Raw genomic sequence first — 20,272 nt, 5'->3', positions numbered from 1 at the left:
CATGATGCATCTGGGACAGATTGACATACCTATGACTATTCTGATATTGGAACTGAAAGCTCACTGGGGTATTTTGAATGCAAGAGTCTATACCTTAGATTTTGCTACTTTGCGCTTTTGCTGTCTAATTCATTTTGTCAAAGATCATTAATACTGTATCAATAGTACATCATTATCATTGTCATAATTATAGTAATGATTATCATTATTTTCATATTCAGCATCATCAATATAATAATCATAACCATCATTTTTATAATCATCATCATCATCATTGTAATCATCATCATCATCAGTGCAAATCATTTTTTTATAACAAATTTGACAAATTAGCAACCCATTTGTGAACTCATCCAACTGTTTTACTGAAGTGAACAATCATCAGTATCACTACCCACTTCACATTGTTATTGCTGCCAACATCATCATCACAAGCCACCATTACATCATCATCATCATCCCGGGTGTTGTCATAATCATCATCATGATCATCTTCACTGCCACATTGTCATCAACATCAGCATCATACATCTTCGTCATCCATCATAGTCACATCATTCTTACCATCATGCATCATTAGCATCACATTCAGGTACTCTTGACTAAATAGTAGAGGTACCTGTACATCCTTCCTCTCCAATTGATTATAACTACATCATAATGTCTAGGCAGCTGCCTTTGAAGAGGATTTTGTATGAGTTTGTATCTCAGTCTATCTCTAGGTGATTGTTCATCCTCTTTTCCTCATTTCCTTTGCTGTCTCTCTGTAGGTGATTGTTCATCCTTTTTTCCTCGTTTCCTTTGCTGCGTTTTCATTCATCTACATCATTCTGATCTACATCATTCTATTAATTGAATGTAACATAATGAATGATGATGACATTTGTTGGCACAAAATCTATCACAAAGATATAAATCACATTTCCCTGTAATTTATAATTCATGTAGAATTTTACTTTTTATAATTTTTATTGATTTTGAAATTAAGAAAGGTTATTCATTTGAATGTGCGGAATTGCCAACTTAATGATTTTTTGATGTTAAATTATTACACTTGTGTGTATTTATCATTTTGCATATTACTAATAGAAAGTTCAGTGTTGGATTTCATAATGCATTTGTTGTGTAAGATGCTGGAGGCAATAGAAGCAAGCCGTTGCTTTTAATAAGTACGCACTTTGAGCACTAATGTATGCAATATTATGTCGCACACATTTCTGTGATACCTTGCATTCACTGATGAAAATTTATTTCACAATATGAATTAGGAATTTATATTAAGTTGAGGCAGTGATAAATGCTATGCATTAAATATTATAGCAATCACTGATTGACAAATAGACATTTTGATTCATTGGTGGGTATGATTTATGTAGGCCCGGTAGCTAGACTGACAGATCATCAGCAAGCATTGATAGCCGAAACCTACAGATACCTTACGATGGGTGAAGTAAAAATGACAGATAGAGCATATATTTCTATTTGTATGAACATGCAAACATTATTCTTTATTTCTGAGATTCTGTTGAAATTATTTTTGATAAATGGTTTGTTTTGGCTCATTGCTATAAAGAAGAATGTTAGAATCATTTTCAGAGTTAAATATGCAAAAACATCATCAAGTCTGTAAAACATGACAGGGGAATCAGTAAAAAAATTTAACCATGACTGTTGATGTCTTCATTGATATGCCTGAATATTTCTCATTTCTGTATCCAGCGCATTGTACGCATCTTTTTCTTGATGATTTTACCATACATAGTGTACGTGGGACACATCGTTTGATATGTCTGAATTTTTCTCATTTCTGTATGAAGCACAGCATAGTACGTACACATCATCTTTTAGAATCATCCTTCATTTGTTTTCTTGGTGTATAAACACCATACTATTACGTGAGACATATCGTTTAATTCAATTTATTAGTTGCTGATTGGTTCTGGTATTAACTCTGATTAATTGTATGGTTTAAAGAGGTCTTTCATTGACGGCGATCACGATTGTAATTATACCGATGATTGTATAAATTATAACGATGTTAGGAAATGAAATGGCAAGTAATTTAACTATGTACAATATGAGAATTTTTTTTATTTGGAAATGATGATACAATAAACATAAGGATAACTTATTTAGAATCTTTAACAATTACATCAATTAAAGAAGAGTTGATAGCATGTGGAACATTACTTTTTAGTTTACAGAACCTATAGCAAGTGGTCTTCAATTAGTCTTAAAAACCTAGTAGTAATTAATAGCATAACAATTTGTTATGCTATGTTATATTGGCATATAAGAATTAATCTGACATTAACATTTTTATCTTTGGATCAACCCATATTATTCTAAGCTTATCAACTTACAATTATCTTGGTATTAACCCAGTACATTCTAGGATAATTCTTAAGATCAACCTGGATCCTTTGATGGATAAAAATGTTTGTGAGCAGTGGGTGCTTGTACTTTTTGAACAGCTTGTATACAATGTCTAAAAATTTGTAATCGGAATGTTTTAATAATTTTGTTTTATAATCTATTTTTTTTTATATACTATACTGTATACAAGAATTGTGTTGAGCTAAAAATGTAGGAAATCCAATATTTAAATGCTTGCTTTGTTTATTGAATTTATTATTTTTACAATTGAAAATTAGAATGAGAGAAATATATTTTTTAAATTTATTTTATTCCTTTTTGCAATCAAAAAATACAAAAATACATTACAAAAGAAGTAAAAAAAAAACAAAAAAAAAAACAATGAATTGCAAGAAAAAAAAACAAAAAACACCTGATTAATGCCAAGGAAAAACTTTTGCTATACCTTGGCACTAATTAGGTAATTATTTTAAGGAATTAGTATTAAAAACGTATAAATTGTTGTTTCAGTCTGGTTTTCATAGATGTTGAAAATATATTTGATCATGTTTTAATGAACAATTTAATTTTTTATTATATAAATTTCTGAGATTTTTTTTATTCCATTGATATAATTAATATGAGCAACCTTTTATGTAAAAGAAATTGTTGTGAGGAGTTATAAATTTGATTAACATTTCAATGATTATAATAGGATTTAAGAAGCTGTTAAGAGATGGAATATAATTGATTATTGAGTGAGATATAAATAGAGGCATCCGTTGATTTATCTTATAGTAGAACATATTAAATGCATAATATGTCCTCATCTGCCTTTTTTTTTGCATTACTCCAAAATACATGATGTACTGATTTTTCTCCAAAGATACATGATGTACAGTAGTTTTTTATTAGCATGGCATCTTACTTTCTTTACTTTTTGATGTAAATTTCGTAACGGTTATGGCGATCTTGTCTTGTGTTTTGATTTTTAAAAATCCAAAAACATTTGTTAGTGTTTTATTGTTCTCCTTCTTGTCGCATCTTTCTTTTTTAAAATCTTAGTATATCATTTTTTCATGGTAGGTTTTTGATATGTTAAATTATATTGTGATGCTCTTTAATGTCCCAAATTTCTATTTAGCTTTTAATGTATATTATATATACTGAGTACTGATTGTTTTATAAATTTCTATTTTTTAGATTCTGTATAGTGCCTCTGAACATTTTAAATGGATATTGTTAGCGGTTTATTAAATAAAGTTATTATTATTATTATTATTATTATTATTCAAATGTGCTTAGAATCATAAAAATCTGCACCTCACTTATTTTAATATAAATTAGCCTGAAATTTAAATATCCTTCATCAAACAGCACTGAATTTGAGATGAAGCAAGGATGGAACAGTGAATAAATGATAATAATAATAATAATAATAATAATAATAATAATAAGAATATAATAATAATAATAATATAATAATAATAATAATAATAATAATCATCATTATACATTTCTAATGCTCATATTCCATCTTAATGTATTATTATTATTTTTTTTTTGTCGTTCAGTTATTTATATAGCACCTTTCTTTGCCGTACATTATTACCCCTAGCCGTAAACAATACGTTCTATTATTTTCAGCCACATTCAGAACAGTAGCATACAGTCTTAAATCCCCACCTCTCAATGAACCTTTCTAAGTTGTCAATCAAACAATTGACCAATCAGAACAGGGCCAGGAATACACACGTACCCCCCTCCCTTATACACGTTTCACCACAAATGCACATGTTTACGTACATTTACGCCAGCTTGGGTTCTTGGCAGCAATATCAAAGGGGCGAGGCTTAGCGGAAAGGCCCAATGGAAACTAAGAGCCATGCTGCACCACCTGTCTCACAATTATTATGCACTAACTCCTCTTCATGAGCCTAGGAAGTGGATTAAAAAAATATTTGGTTTGTCACATTGACATTGAAGCCAAAAAACCATGCGATTGGAAGACAAGTATATTTAACCCATGAGCTGAGACTAGAATACTCTACTTAAATACTTTTGGCAGAAGCTTCTTGCTGTTAAAAAGACAAAACAAAGTATTTTTCGTCTCTTATCCTTCTCCGATAATCTTTCAAAAATATGGTTTGCTAAGCAAGATATAACAAAAAAGTGTCGCCTAAAGGCCTTATTCTAAAGTAGACTTCTTCATGACACAAATGGTTTCCAGAAATAATTCACAGCAAAAATGCATCATTTATAACTAAAAGCACTCAAAAACCAAATCAATAGTCTAAAAATAATGTAAATTACATCAGTGAGACAGACTTCTGCTGAATTACTCTGACACAGACATTACCATTTTGATGTATGTTATTGAATCATGATTCAGCGCAAAGCAAGAAGCTTATTCTAAGCGGCTAGGCTGGCCTGGAATCATATAGATTGGAATTAACCTACACTAACAGTTCTCCATTTGAGAGGTGATTCATTTCATTGATTTAATCATGATATTTAATTATCAGCAACTGGAGGCCTAGCTGCGACACCTTTTCTGTTTTATTACAAGTCACAATATTGCCCCTTTATTACTTACAATGCTTCCGAGGTTTCAGATTTGTTGAGGTTGATGTTTTAACATTAGAATTGATGGATAGTGACAAATAATACAATAAATCTTAACAAGGTTATTCGAGTATTTCTCTTTGGAATTGGGTATAGTGAATACAGTAGCAGAATCCAACCATGGATTTTAAGATAGGTTTATTTTCATATAAGGAAAACTATTGCTGTCAAACAGTGGCATATCTAGGGGGGTGCATGCCGCCTAAAAAATACTGCCCCCCCCCCCACAACCAGTCATTCCCTTCCCCCCAAAAATCACCTTAAATCTCCTTATGATCATGTGAGCTAGAGCCCTTCACCTAATCATTGAGCCCCTCTTCAATTCACCTTCGCTTTGCCATCAGCCCCCCCATCCCCATTTCAAGACTCCTAATGCCAATGCCACTGCTCTCAATTGAAAATGGCATTTTCCATATACAAGATACAAGATAAAATACCTTACAAAATAAATGTATTTGTCAGTTTAATCATTTCTGCTTTGGACAATGCAAACTATTCTGAAAAGTTTAATTTAGAGTTAGAACCATTGTTCTGGAGATATTTTGGTCTGGGATTTTAGAAATTTAAAGGACCCTCAAATCAGTTGATCTATTTTTTAAATATCTGGTATGAGGTATTTGCCTTAAAATCCCCATAATTGGTCGTCACATCCACACCTCACTCTGTATTGTCACTAAATTTTACGTGGCACATCTTTGGTGTATGGTCTTCGCCTAGGCAAAATTTGGAGAAGATCCAAGTATGGAAAGTGACTAAAGTGTTGGTCAGGAAAAGCATGTCAAAGATAAAAAAAAAAATAGAACAAAAACAATGGTTTTCCTGCTACTTCTAGGGAAAGCAAATTAGAACAAAAACAATGGTGGAGTTGGATAGCTTTGTGGTTAAGGTACTTGCCTTCCAATCCCAGGGTCCTGGGTTCAATTCCTGTCATGGTACAGGATTTTTTCTCACGACTAAGACAACCCTGCTTTCCAGAAGCCTCATAATGAGAACCTTAGTTTATGTAGAACTCATTGTGTGTTTAAATAAAATAAATGGTTTTTCCTGCTGCTGCTATGAAAAACCAAAAAGACACCTATTGCAATTTTAAAGTTATGTAATACCTAAACTTAAAACACTTTAAAAAATACAAATGGCAAGGCATATTAAGTAATTAAATAAAACATCATACTTTATACATGTATCTGGTCAAAAATTATTTTTTTAAAAATGGGATGCTTTTTATAATGTATTACTTTACATTCTTATAACTCTCTTGATTTTGGAAGGGTATTCTGCTTTCATTTTAATTGTCGTGAAACACAAAAAATGACTACAAATACTGGTAAAATTAATCATCTTGCATATTGTTAAATACTATATTGTGGTGAAAATTGTTTTGACCCACACTTATCTCCTCGATGAAATTTTCCCTAATAAATTAATAGTTCATGGAATTTTAAGAACATATGGCATAATATGAAGTGTTCACGCGTATTATTGTTGAAAGGAGGTTGCTACTGATTTCTGGGATAGCAAATTTTCTGCATCTGGGTTTCTAAATGATTTTGACAACGATTTGTTTGCCCTTGGCTATAGTTTAGAGGTTTGCTAATGATTTTACTATGTTGACTTTATTGTACAAGTACAGTACTTTATAGTTATCATTTTCTTTTGTTCTTTGTATAGGTACATCTTTGCCAGAATTCAGAAGAAAAAAAAATATTGAAATCTCACAAGACTAGTAAGAGTTGGATTGAATGTTTCTTTAATGTGTAAGTATAATACTGAACAATATTAGCACTGATGTAGTAAAATAGTCATATGAACTCATCACCACACAATCTGTCATTTCTTGTGTGGAGCAAATGATAGGCCTAGTGTATAACTAGACTTATCTTAACTATCGGGAAATTTTCAAAGAACACACATTCATGGGAATAGCCAGGTTTCAGTGTGGTGGTGGGGATGAGGGGTGCAAAAATTGAGAATGCAAATTAAATCCCTATTCTAATTAAAACTTATGGTTTAGCATTTTAACTAATTTGCCGTGGGGTGGGGGGATGCGTCCGCACTATTACGTGCAATGCGCTGGACTTAGATTTTGTCTGCTGCTTACATCATACCATGGAGATATGATCATACTAGCCTGAGAACAAATTTATAATCTCTTGGCTCAAAATTTTTCAAAGTTGTTTTTTGTGTTAATAATTTAGTTTTTTCTTGAATGAACACCATCCAGATTACACTTTGGTTGTATTTTTTTTTTGTAAAGTTAATTCGTCAACATTGAAAAGAATCAGGATTGATAATATATAGACCTGAACATGATGGCAATTGTTAAGATTACTGCAAAGATTCTGTGCGGATTTAGCAATCGCTAAAGATAAACAAAGCAATGGCATTGAAGTAAACAACTTTTGTCAATGTTTAAATCATTCATGGGTACCACACATCCTAGAGAAATATTAATTGTAAACAGTTTTATTTATACACAGGGTCAATCAAGTTCTCTTTCAAAGGTTAATCTTCAGGGAGGCTATGTGCTTAAACTACTGCAACAAACAAAAGATGTAAAAGTAGAATAACAAGAAAAAGTGCATTATACAAATTTAAACTAAAACTATGAATTAAAAATTTAAAACAAATATTTACGTCTATTCATCTATCTGGTAATATTAACTTTAATTGTGTAGCCTATTTCCCCCCCCCCCCCAAAAAAAAACAGCCTTTGAAATATAAATGGAACAGACGGCCCCTGGCACCAAGCACGAGCCAACCTCCAAACATGCGTCATCTTCATTTTTCTTGAAAGACTTTACACACCTGTATATACTATAGCCTCTGCTGACAAAAAGTCCTTGTTTTCTATCTGCAGGTTTTAAAGCATTTGAAGCACAGACCCTCGTTATTTGTAATTTTTTTATATACTTATGAATTGGACACATGACTACATTTGAACATATATTCTTAGTCTTAGTGATTGGAGGCTCTGCGATTTCCATCGTTCCATTAAATCACAAATTACCAATGCTAAATTTGTGGGCTAAAAGAAAATGGAAATAAAAAAAAATTATGGCTGAAAATATAACAAGCAATTGACCTTTATAATTTTTTTTACTATTTTGGTTTAAAAATAAAAAAAATTATTTGTATAGCCAAAGATGAAAGCTGATAGATCGTGTGCGTAATATCATCCTTTGTTGAACTAATTTGAATCATTAGTTTCTCTATTTTTAGCAAAGAAGTATGTTATTTTTATATTGGTAAAACTAAAAGAGTTCTATTGAACTCCAGAGGGCAGTCCATAATATTATTTAGTATGCTATTGATATTTTGGTGGATAACATTAAATTCACTATAGTGAAGCTTTGTATTATTAATGCGTGTGGAGGTGTACATGATATACGATAATTATTAATAGTTTATATGTGTTGTTAAATATTGATATTGTATTATATAAACTTATTATTATGCATAAGTTTGCAGTATTGTAGAAATTGATGATTATCTGTAAATTGTCAATGATATTTCATGGGAAAGGGTGGAAGCAGTATTTTAGTCCTTCAAAAATATAAATAGCCTCTAAATAAATATAAAATTCTGAGATTGCTCAAATTTGGCACTGATATAGGGAAACATAACATGAATGAAATGATCATTGAAGTGGTTTTTGTTTGCTTATCAGTGGTCACAATTATAGGCACATTTACTGATCTTGGAGCATACTCAAATTTCATCTTTCCTTTGTATTCTACACATTAACTATTGTGGGATAAGATATGGTGATTGACTTTATAAAGCAATCTTCCTTATCAATAAACTAGAGGAAATTATTACACTTAGGTTAGATTAATGTATTCAAAGAATTCTTTTTGTACTTTACAGGCCCTCTGGAATGTTTTTAATGCAATAATCTAACCTTTGTATAATAACTTTGACTAGTGTATGATATGCAACTATACTAATTACTTTTATGTAACCTACAAATTGAATCATTCATAATATGTGGTACTTGTTTATATTCGTTTGTTTTAAAATGAGAAGCATGGTACAGAGGTAAAGCTCCAGGGTAGTAATTAAATGTTGTTAGTTCTGGCCGATCATATCTCTGTCCTTGAACAATACACTTTACATGTGTCTCCACCAAAAGGTGTGAATGTGTGCCTTGTAGGATGCAAATGCTTTGAAATAAATTGTGCGGAACTAGTTGCATGGAAGAATGCTTAGCAAGGCATGCAGGATTTTCAATCATCTGTGTACTTAATTCAGTATCCATTTACCAGGGTTACTTAAGAACATATAGTAGACAGATACAGAAGTATTATGCACTAGGTTGTATTTAAACTGTGAAAATAATTTTTTGTAAGGGTCACTTAAGTATAATCAAGTAGATCAGGTATTCTAAATGTAATTTATCTGTTTATTTTTGGCTCATTAAATAATATAAGTAAAATTAAGAAATATATATAAAGTGTGTTGGTGAATTTTTTTTTCAATTACATGTTTTTGTTAGTTACAACATACGCCAGAACAGTAACAAGACTGCAACAGAAATTGCTGGACTCTGTTTACAGTAATGCAATTTTTGTATAAAGTTTGAATATAATTACGGATATAAAATGTTGAAAAGATGATACATCATATAGAAGATATTAATAACACAGAAGCAAGTTCATCATTGAACAATCCACTTGCACGCAATCATCATCAGAGTCTCTTCTCCTACATAACGACATAGTTTGCACAAAAAAAAAAAATATAGAATCTACTTGAATGTTGAATAGAGTGATCTAGTGCATCTTCAACTTGATGGTGTAATTCATACTCATTAAGGCTTGTTCAATTGTATGTGACAGCTATTAGGCAACCATTACTTCATCTAAACTTAAGTCAAACTATAATGTTAAAGTATACTTGATGCAGAATACCTCCCCAATGGCAGCACTCTCAATAAATAGCGCCACTGTGTGATGAATATCTAGAACAGCGTCACTCAGCATTAAATGTATTAATTTGCTAAGCATTTGGTTAAAAAAAAAACTGGAATCTTGTAGACGCCCAGACGTTTGAATTTAGTATTTATTAAGTATTCAAATACACTCTGTCGTTTCTAACAATGGAAACCGCCAATTTTTAGTTAAATTTTGGAATGTAATCCCGACAACATTCAATGAAACCGAATGTTGAGGTTTCTGTTTCAGCGTAAGAGATAGACCTGTTCCACTGTTTACTACTGCATGCATGGAAGTAGGGAATATAATTTGTGCCACCTCAAAATGCACTGTAGGAGTGCACAGCCAAAATGGCAGTACAGTACTGTACTTAAACATCTATCCAGTTGATACAGTCTGGTTAAGGATTTAGTTTTAGCTTTAGATTGATTATTCATGAGAAATAACGCCTACCCTTAATTCACAATTTTTAATCACTGTATAATATGTGTTTTTTTACAATCTGCTTTTCTGTGCATTTTCAAAAATTATCAAATTATTGATGCTGTTGTTGTTGGTGTTGTTGTTATTGTCATTGTCGTAGCTGGTGTCGGTGATGGTTGGTGCGCTACTGTTACTGTATTATTATTATTATTATTGGTTTGCATGACCACCTAAAAAGGTGTAATAGTTAAGTGTCATACTGGTATTATTCTGTATCGTATGATCACTCAGTTCAGTTACTGAACTCAGACCCACCTGTATGGTACAGCAACCACTCCCTAATTTGGAAAAGCTTACTGTACTCGCCAGCTAGCATCCAGTATAGAAAGTAAAAAATACTTCTGTGTTCGGCCCAATGGCAGTTTTCTTGTTTTTAGGCATCAAATTATATTGTTGTAGAGAATTGATATCTAGAATAGTGGGGATTGTGCATTCATAGGTTACTGTATGACATTTACGGTATATACATATTATTTAAAATGTATGATGATTTAACTGGCTCAATGTAAATTTCAAATAGGTCTCAGATTATAATCATAATGAGGAATGTAACATTTTCTTTCTAGAAGAAATAGGTAACTTTATTTGAAATATATAATTTTAAACTTGGTAGTTTTTCTGCAATTCTCTGAGCGATACTGTTAAGTAGATTTTTTTGTGTGTTAATGACAGTGGGAAGAGAGATTCAACAGATACTCTTGGCCTACTTACTGCACAGCTAACGTAAACTCAGATTTTATGATAGATCGCTACTACATCCGTGCCCTTAAAAATATTATTATATCACCAAATATCAAATTACTAGTTTGCCTTTCTTTCATGTAGACATATTAAAATGCCAGTAAATGCAAAGTTTTTTTGTTGATATTGCAAAGACACTGAACTGGTTTTCTCTGCTGCTGTTTTGTAGAGGAAAAGTTGCATATTCATTAAGAATTTTATGAGGGTCGAGACGACATTATTTTTCATTTGTCGAAGTGTCAGTTTATTGTTCTGACATAGCTTTAATGGTTAACTAACTTTTCTAACAATACCCTTCTATCTTCTCTCATCCAATTTTCCAAACGGTGCCATTCAAACTGCAATTAATTATTTCCATTGGCGGCCGGGGAGGGGGAGGGAAAGGTTGCGGATGTATACTGTATCCCCACCCCACATGCCAGCAAATTAGTTCTATTAAGGAGTTAAATTTGACTAAAATGACGATTAATTTTTTATTGGAATAGGGACTTAGTTCCGCATTTGGTGTGAGGAGCTCTGGTGGTGTACCTTCCTAGGAGTACCGTGGTATGAACAGACAACGTTCAAATCCGAAGAATTATTCAGTTAATATTTTGTATGTAGATAATTTGATTTTTTCTAACAAGTGATCTTAATGGCCAAAATTATGACAACTCCTGCTTTTCCACATAAATTATAAACAGATTATGATAATTATATCAAATAGCATTAATCTATAATAATTCATCGTAAAAGATTATGGACTAGCATCAATAACCTAATGGTCTAGAAGTAGTTTGAATTCAATTTAAGGAAAATTTGCAAAATAGTATATTGTAAAACGCTAATGATTTCAATGACAGAGGAGTCATAGCTTTTGTTTGCTTTTTTGTACATCTATATAATGTTCACACACTTAAAGCAGTTCAAACCACTTAATAATTGATTATTCTATAATGTAGATACCAGTTACTAAAACCATTAAAAGATTTATATCCTTTGATAGTTTTACAATGTTCGTAACTTGTTTAATAGGCATCATGTTTACTGAATATAAATAGAGAGGAGGAATTAATGACCTGGGTATAAACACTCTGAGGGGTTTATTAGATTAGCTTTTGATAATTGGTTTCCATTATTTGGATACAGTACTGGTAAAGGGAGTCCTGTAGTCATTAGGTTCATGAGCAGTATTTGTTCATCGGACAAGCATCAAACCTTTTGTCGTCAGTGTCGTAACGCCTGCAGTAATGCCTACGGTCTCTCGTAAATCGAAGCCCTGGTGTAGGGAGGCCCCGGGAGGCACTCTTATTAATTTACAGCATAGTACAGTCTTCACATTTATGATCCAGTAGAAGACACCCAAAACTAGCAAATTGAAACAATGTAATACTTTTTACCATGTGCAATATGAGTCTTTAAACGAACACTTCAGTGGATCATTTCACCATCAAGCTTATCTACTGTATTTCAATATACTACATTCCATGCCATATTCCTCTCCTGGACCTCACAATATAGTTCAACCTTGTTTAATTTCCATGTGTATATAGTGTTATATTCATATTTAATATTATATCTGTTAATTATATTATAATGATGTTTTTGATTTCTATAATCTCGTATATATGTACTATGTATGATAAAAATAAATCTTGAATCTTGAACTTACTTCTACTGTAGAATTCACAGAGAATTCAAATTAAATTATATTAGTATAACAGGTTACGGTATATTGTTTGATATTCAAATGTGAAGGGGCCCCTCATAATCGACTTCAAAATGCATGAGGCCCCCTCCCCCACCAATGCTTTCTTGTTCTCGGGCCCTTTGACTAGTCGTTACGCCACTGGTTGTCATAGCACGGCACTTTAGCTCTGCGATCTAACCACAAGTTACTGTGATTGTAGTTAATTAATATTGTTGTCAAAAAGCATAACTTGCACCATCTGAACCCTAAAATCTCTCAGATAAAAACTTACAAATTACAAAAAGAGATATCTACAGAGAAGGTACATTTTTAAAAGCAGGAGGAAACTGAATATATTGAATTTACAAAATTACGGTACTGTTTGATCTCCCTTTGAATACACCAGTAACTAAAATATAATGAAAATATTATTAACAAAAATATTTAAATCTATAATGTAATGTATTTTCTCATTTAAAAAAAATAAAAAATACTGCTACTACTAGATGATCAAGGGATGATTTATTATAATTCTAATACCTGCACAGTATTTGCATCACCTCATTTCTGCTGATAAAAATAGGAAGCGTGAAATATTATCCATGCAAGGTTTATGAACTTGCAAAGCCTGTAATGCAATTCTAAAAACACGCTTATAAAAAAATAATGTAATATAATTGAAATTCAATTTTTTATACAATTTATTGTGTTGGAGATGAATTTCAGGTGATTAATTTATATAATAGCATATATACAATTTTAACATGTTTACTGTGAACATTAAAGCTGATTCTCTAATGCTCATAATCAATTCTGATACAGACTGTTTTCCAATCTGTGTTATCTATAGAATGAACCTGTAGATATTTTTTTTTTCTGTTAGAAGATGTCATCATTTTTTTTCACTGCTTTCCCTGTGGGTACAGCATACAATATCATTACATACAAAATATAAATAATGAAAATGATACACACAGATTATATTACAGAAACAATATTGAATCTAATAATAAAATATTTAACAAGAAGATACATCGCAAAAAATGTCCATGATGTACAGTGGTGTGCAATACTGGAAGAATAGCCAAAATGTATTTATTATTCTTTATTCAAAAATTCAAAATTATATTAAAATTATAACAAGTTGTGACCCTAAGGTCAAACTGAATGTTATATTACAAAAGATGGATATCAAATTTACAATATGAAAATATAAGACAAATTTTACAAATTAACAAATAGGTATAAAAAATATAAAAAATTGCAATTTGAATTACTGTAAAAAGATAAAAAATGAATATAATAGATATAAAAAAGATTAAAAATTTACAATTGGATGACAAGAATAAAAAATCATTTAAAAGCAAGATGAAACCAAAGGCAGGAGGGGTGGGTGATTAGTCACAAATTAGCAAAGTGTTTATGAATTTAACAATTTATTGAAATAAGGAATTAAGGGGTATTTTACTAAAATTGTATAAGTTTATACCATGAACAGAAAATCTTGTTGGTGAAATTAGTTGTGATGTCCTTTGAGATTTACAAGATCCTCTGCAAATTTGCGACAATGGGCCACCTTCCTATCATCAAGAGTTGTGAGGTTGCATAATTATGCTTAATGTATTTTTGTTGCCATCAAAATCAGAGGCAGGGAATGTAAAAATTTAAGTACAAAAAATATAAGCAAAGTGCAGAAAAAGCAGGAAATTACAGCCTGTGTTCCTGGATCTATCTGTAACTAGTAGCTTATACCAGGGATGAGCATAAAAATGGGGTGGTGGGCCAAAGTAATTTTTTTTATTTAACAAAAAGGGCTACATGCAGACTTTAGTGTTTTATGGTTAAAATTTGATGTTTCCCTCCATGGTGTTTAGCAGCTTTGCTGTCTAATTAGAATAATAAAGATATAAGGCATTTTGTTAATATGGGGGGGGGGGGGAGCCATAGAAAAGTGGTCTTTAATTAGAGGGAAACCTATACTTGATAATAACTTTTTTGATAAATATATTATTAACGTATATATTTTTTTTATCCATTTTAATTTTCAATAAGTAATTAATTTTCATCTAAAAAAATGTCACTACTTACACAGTCATCTGATTAGTAGCATTCTTGAAGTCTTTATATTATGTATCCTTAAATTTCTATTTGCAAATTCATTGCTAGTTAAAGCACTTAATCATTGAAAACTGTTAAAAAAATTTATTACTTAATGAAAGTTGATAACTTTGATTCTTTTAAATGAGTGTATATTTATTTTTATTTTTGTGTTTTTGGAAGGTAGCATATCTAAATTCAGAATTCTTTTAAATGAGTGTATATTTATTTTTATTTTTGTGTTTTTGGAAGGTAGCATATCTAAATTCAGAAGAGAAGGACGTTGCACCCCTGTGAGCTATATTGAGACTGACGCAAGCTTTTAACTATTTATATACATACTATGAACACCCCTATTTAACATCTGCGTCACTGAATATTGCATTTTTTTATGCCTCTTGTGAGGACTGTAGATGTTGTATCAAGGACTACTTTGCTTATCATTGATGGGGATTAGTTGTGGCAGATGATAAATAAGCTTATTATTCCAAGCTGTGACATGAATTACAAATTCATGTCTGTAACCAAAAGTAAATTAAAAGCCCTGGATTTTGCAGCATACAAATGCATTTAGTTAACGTTTTCTTTGGAGACATGAAATGATTTCTGCTTCTTAGGAATCAGGGTTGAATGTTTACCCTACAGACACAATAAATTCTTGTCAAGTTTAACAGTTTATTGTATGTAGTCAGTCTTGTAGTGCTTTTGATTTGATTGCTATGCACTTAAATGACATTTTAATTTGGGATTTAAATAACATTTATTATATTGAAGGAGGCCCCCTCAATCACTGTTCAATTTATAATGTACATAATGTACAATATTTCCTATCTCAAACCAATGTTTAGCAATTTCAGATTAAATCCATACAGGTATTTTACATTAATTTGATTTATTTAATTGAATATATATAAAATCTGTTCAAAAGTAGAATTTTATGGTAAATGGGTTACTTCTCAGATGAATAGAGTCTATAATTATAATTATATAAAATGTAGGCCTTATCGTTAAACAGTTAATGGTTTTAAAGTTGTAAAATAAAAAATCTCCTGCATGCTGTAAAAACAAATATAGAGATGTTTGGAAATGTGAAAGAATAAAAAAAATAAGTAAAAAAAAAAATAAAGATGAAAGCCACCACCCACACTGTAGTATGTACTGTCTACTATCCAAATTATTTATAAATTTTAAATCTTACATTTTACATAATATAGCACTAGCTTTGAAATATTCCATATGTTTAAATTAATGGAAGACATATAAATACTTTAACATATTGCTGTATTTTTTGCATTGACTCTCATGTTTTTTATTATGCATATCCATGTCAACATAGAAACACATTCTTAAGTAAAACTAACTTTTCTATTCAGATCCTTTGCCTACAACCTGTGTTTGCTTTAAATTTGTGGATTCTGTTGTATTAAGTGTTATTTGTTAAGCATCACTTATTCTATTCTTTATTCATGCTCAGTAATTTCTTTTAATTATCAATTAATAGAGAAATAATTACTGTAAATTATGTTCAGCCATATTAGAATTACATTGTATTTAGATTTAATGCTTGGATAATACACTAATAATAATTTAATTTATAAAATGGAATTACTATCTACAGTATACATGACAAGTAGACTTACTTTGATCGACAGGGGTTGTACCAGTGAGGGGCAGGGCCCTTGGATGAGCGAGGACAAAAATTCTGTGTTTAATTTATAGAGATTGTGGGTAATAAAACCCCCAAATTTTTGGTGACTATTTATCAGTTCATCACAGATCCTGTTCAATTAATGCATTCATTATTTTTTCAAAATTTTCTCGAATAAGTGATGCTTCACAAGTAAGACATTTCCTCAATCTTTAAATAAAATATGCCAAATAAAAAATCCTTTGTTTTGAGCCACCCTTTTTTCTTTTAGGAGGAAAACATCCAAAATATCTTGCAATATAAATACAATACTTAATTCTTTATTGTCAAAAAATAGCCAGAAAATGAAATTAAAGACAAGAAATTGAAGCAGGAGACGAAAAGGAACCCTCATAAAGCCCTTGTTGAAAAATACAGATGAGCCTAAGCAAGACGTATACAATAAAGCATAAATTTCAAATATATTGGATATAATGAAAAAATGTATAATAAAAACAATGAAATGATGACACACTTTGAAACTCCTCTGAACTATCAATCCATACGTTAGGCAATTCAAGTGCCTGTGTCTCTGTAGTATCCAAAATGAGTTTAGTTGCTTTGTGGGGAAAAAAAAGGCTTCTTTTTTATATTTTTTTATGGAAAACATGTTTTCTATTATGTTTTCAAGATTTTTTAAATTACCGGAATAATCATTTATTGCAATAACAGAGTAGGCTTAAATTAAGCAAAGCTATGCAATTTGGCTGTGTTTGCTAAAGTTGTTTTCGTTTTATTCTGCCTTTGTACGTACAAGGGTCTTAGGTCAATGAGGTCATGTTGAATTCAATGATTACTTTATTGTCTGATTCATTATTTATTATTTCTAAAAGTAAACTATAGAAAACTATATAAGTACTATACTGATATGCTGTAAAATTGTAGAATTTTCAGTCTATTTCAGTTTTAAGTTTAAAAACATTTACATCAGTAGAAATTGTGTGCTGCAACATTAAGGATTTGGCCTTTCAATCCAGATGTCGTAAGTTCGAGACATAAGCTGGCACCATTGCTTGTTTCCATGATCAGAGTGGAGACATTAATGAAGATTTTATGAATACTGTTAATACGTCAAAGTCGTATCTATTAAGATACAATCCTTTTATACAGATATATTTTTATCGTTTAGTTAAAATTTTGGTAAAACAACGTCATAACTTATATTGTTTGTAATTATTTACCTGTTATCCAAAATGTGTGTGCATTTAAATTTGAATACAAATATGCATCTGTAGTTACTGCATCATTTTGAAAACATAAAATTATGTTTTATTAGTGATATTTTACAATCCAATAGTTTCAGAAACTATAATGCTTCGTTTCATGAAATAACAGAAATGGAGATTACAACCTTGTTACGTTTTGACCTGTTTAAATGATATAAATTCAAATCCTTTATAGATTTACTTCCAATATACAACATTTTTCTACTTCTTGTTAACCCAATTGATTTCTTATCTTGGAGAATTATGTTCATTTTTCCAAAACTATTAATTTGTTTTATTATGAATAAAATCAAAGTTAAATTATGATATGTGTATATTACAATCTAGTGGTGGAAATGTGAAATAATCTAGCAAGATATGTTGACATAGGTTGGTCCATACATTGTCTTTTAACTTTCTCTATATTTATAATATGCTTTTATATAAATTAGTATACTATACTTATCAGTGACAAAATACAATAAATATAATAGTAAGAAAAAAGTAAACATGATGATTTAATTAAAAGTATTTATATCAATAACAAATATTAACAAGAAATTTATTTAAAAGTTTAAAAATAAAAATAATATTCCTGGAACATTCAAAGTGTGCATGTTGAAATTGCTTTGGCATCTTGAATTTAAATATTTGTGAATTATATATTTTAAGATGTTTAATTTTGGAATAAATGAATGAACAAACTGCTAAAATAAATACAATATATTAAATACAGAAAAGAAATAAATATTGTACATATGTAAGGATCAAGTAGAGTGTTGATAATTGTTTATCCAAAGCTGTTTTAGTAGAAAATGTGTCACAATTTCCTACTTTATTGTGTCTCAATGTAGGAATATTGTTTCTATGTTGTTCATAAATCATGTTGGTCTATGTTAAGCTATTGAACGCATTATTTATGGGTACACTAGTGTTACTTTTTGCTCCTGCATCTTAACAGTGCAATTTCTCAATATTTAAGCCATGGCTGTGGCTTGGATAGTAAATATCTAGATGCCCTATTTATTCCTTAGTCATAATTAGGTATTAAAAATAATGAATTAATTTTCTAATGCAATCATGGATGACAGTGATCAATAAAGAGCACATTCTGTGGAATTGAATTTCAGGCCTGTTTATTGACTGTGGCTATCATTTCTGCTGAAGTTGTGATTGAAATGCAATGTAAACAAATAATTACAGAAATGCCAATTAGATATTATTAAATATTTGGTAAAAAGAGCAAATCGGTCTGAATTAAGCATCTAATTACATAAAAAGGCGGAGCTTCATGCCCCCCGAAACCTGCATCTCCCTGGACCCCCACCTCTGCGCGGGGCTGCTCTTTTCATAATAATAATAATAATAATAATAATAATTGTTGACTTATATAGCGCATATTGTAGACTAACCTCTACTGTATGCGCTTTACATTATTACCCCTGGTCACATGGAACACAACACTAATGCCCCATAATGTTGCAGCTGTAATCAGCGCATGGTTGTGTTTGAACCTACCAGGTACCCACTTGTACTCCTGGGTGGAGAGAGACAAATGTAGATAAAGTGCCTTGCCCAAGGACACAAGAAACTTGCACAGCGAAGAAGAAATCAATTAATATATTGGATGATTATATTTATGCATATTTTTAATTTTTTTGTATGTATCTCTATACAGGTGAACAAACACTAGTACAGATAGGTTTGTATCACCTGCCTTACCTTTTCCTTATTTGTTGATTTTCTTAATGTATTTTTTGTTTTCATGTCTGTACAGGTGAACAAACTAGTAAATGTAGGTGGGTACTTACCTGACGTCCTTATTCAAACAAATCTTAAAATCATTGTAAGTAGCAACTTTAGTGCCAGTCTTTTTGGCTGATTGGGCCACCCTGGTTTAATGTGAATAAATAAATAGATAAGTATATATAGTATTACAGTGTGATTATAATAATATGGAGAAGTCCATTATTTTATTGAGGTTTTTAATAAATATCTTTACCAGTTTGGTGTTTAAATATATGATTTAGATGCAGATAACATCCTGAATTTGAATACATAGGATTTTGATACCATACAAAATCAACAGTAAAACATTTTAAATGGATATAAAAATGTTAGATGCGTTGGCTTTAAATTGATATGTACGTGTACGTATGCTTATGTGCATAGGTGTACTGGTATGCGTACTTAACTGTACAGTGCTTTACGCATGTGTACGTTGCTGCATGCTTATGTTTTAGATGAGATGCTGTGATTCGGGTCCTGTTAACTTTAACAGGCAAAACAGCTGTTCTTGACAAAGTGTAAAACCGGTCCTCAGAGAATCGTGAAATATTTTATCATTGCTTGCATTTCTGGCAACATTAATGGATTTCATCTCTCCGTTCCAGCCCCTGAGAATTTAAATGCTGGTTTATCTAGTAAGGATGGCAATAAACGGTGATTTTCCAACAGAAAACTTCCTGTTTAGTAG

At 30.9% G+C, this 20,272-nt stretch overlaps 1 protein-coding gene across 1 annotated transcript in view; it reads left to right on the top strand.

Annotated features, from left to right (window-relative positions):
• LOC117111031 (neurexin-3-like) overlaps positions 1-20,272 on the top strand; it is a 63,934-nt gene that overhangs the window by 16,903 nt on the left and 26,759 nt on the right. The window contains exon 2 of the mRNA XM_033253899.1: positions 6,649-6,734. The gene's annotated coding sequence lies outside the window, so the exon portion shown is untranslated. The remainder of the gene's footprint in view (positions 1-6,648; positions 6,735-20,272) is intronic.

The sequence above is a fragment of the Anneissia japonica genome, unplaced genomic scaffold (genome assembly GCF_011630105.1).
Source record: "Anneissia japonica isolate Jap-2015-1 unplaced genomic scaffold, ASM1163010v1 scaffold1511_len2985839_cov193, whole genome shotgun sequence".
Lineage (NCBI taxonomy): Eukaryota > Metazoa > Echinodermata > Crinoidea > Comatulida > Comatulidae > Anneissia > Anneissia japonica.
This window is presented reverse-complemented; position numbering and strand designations above follow the sequence as displayed.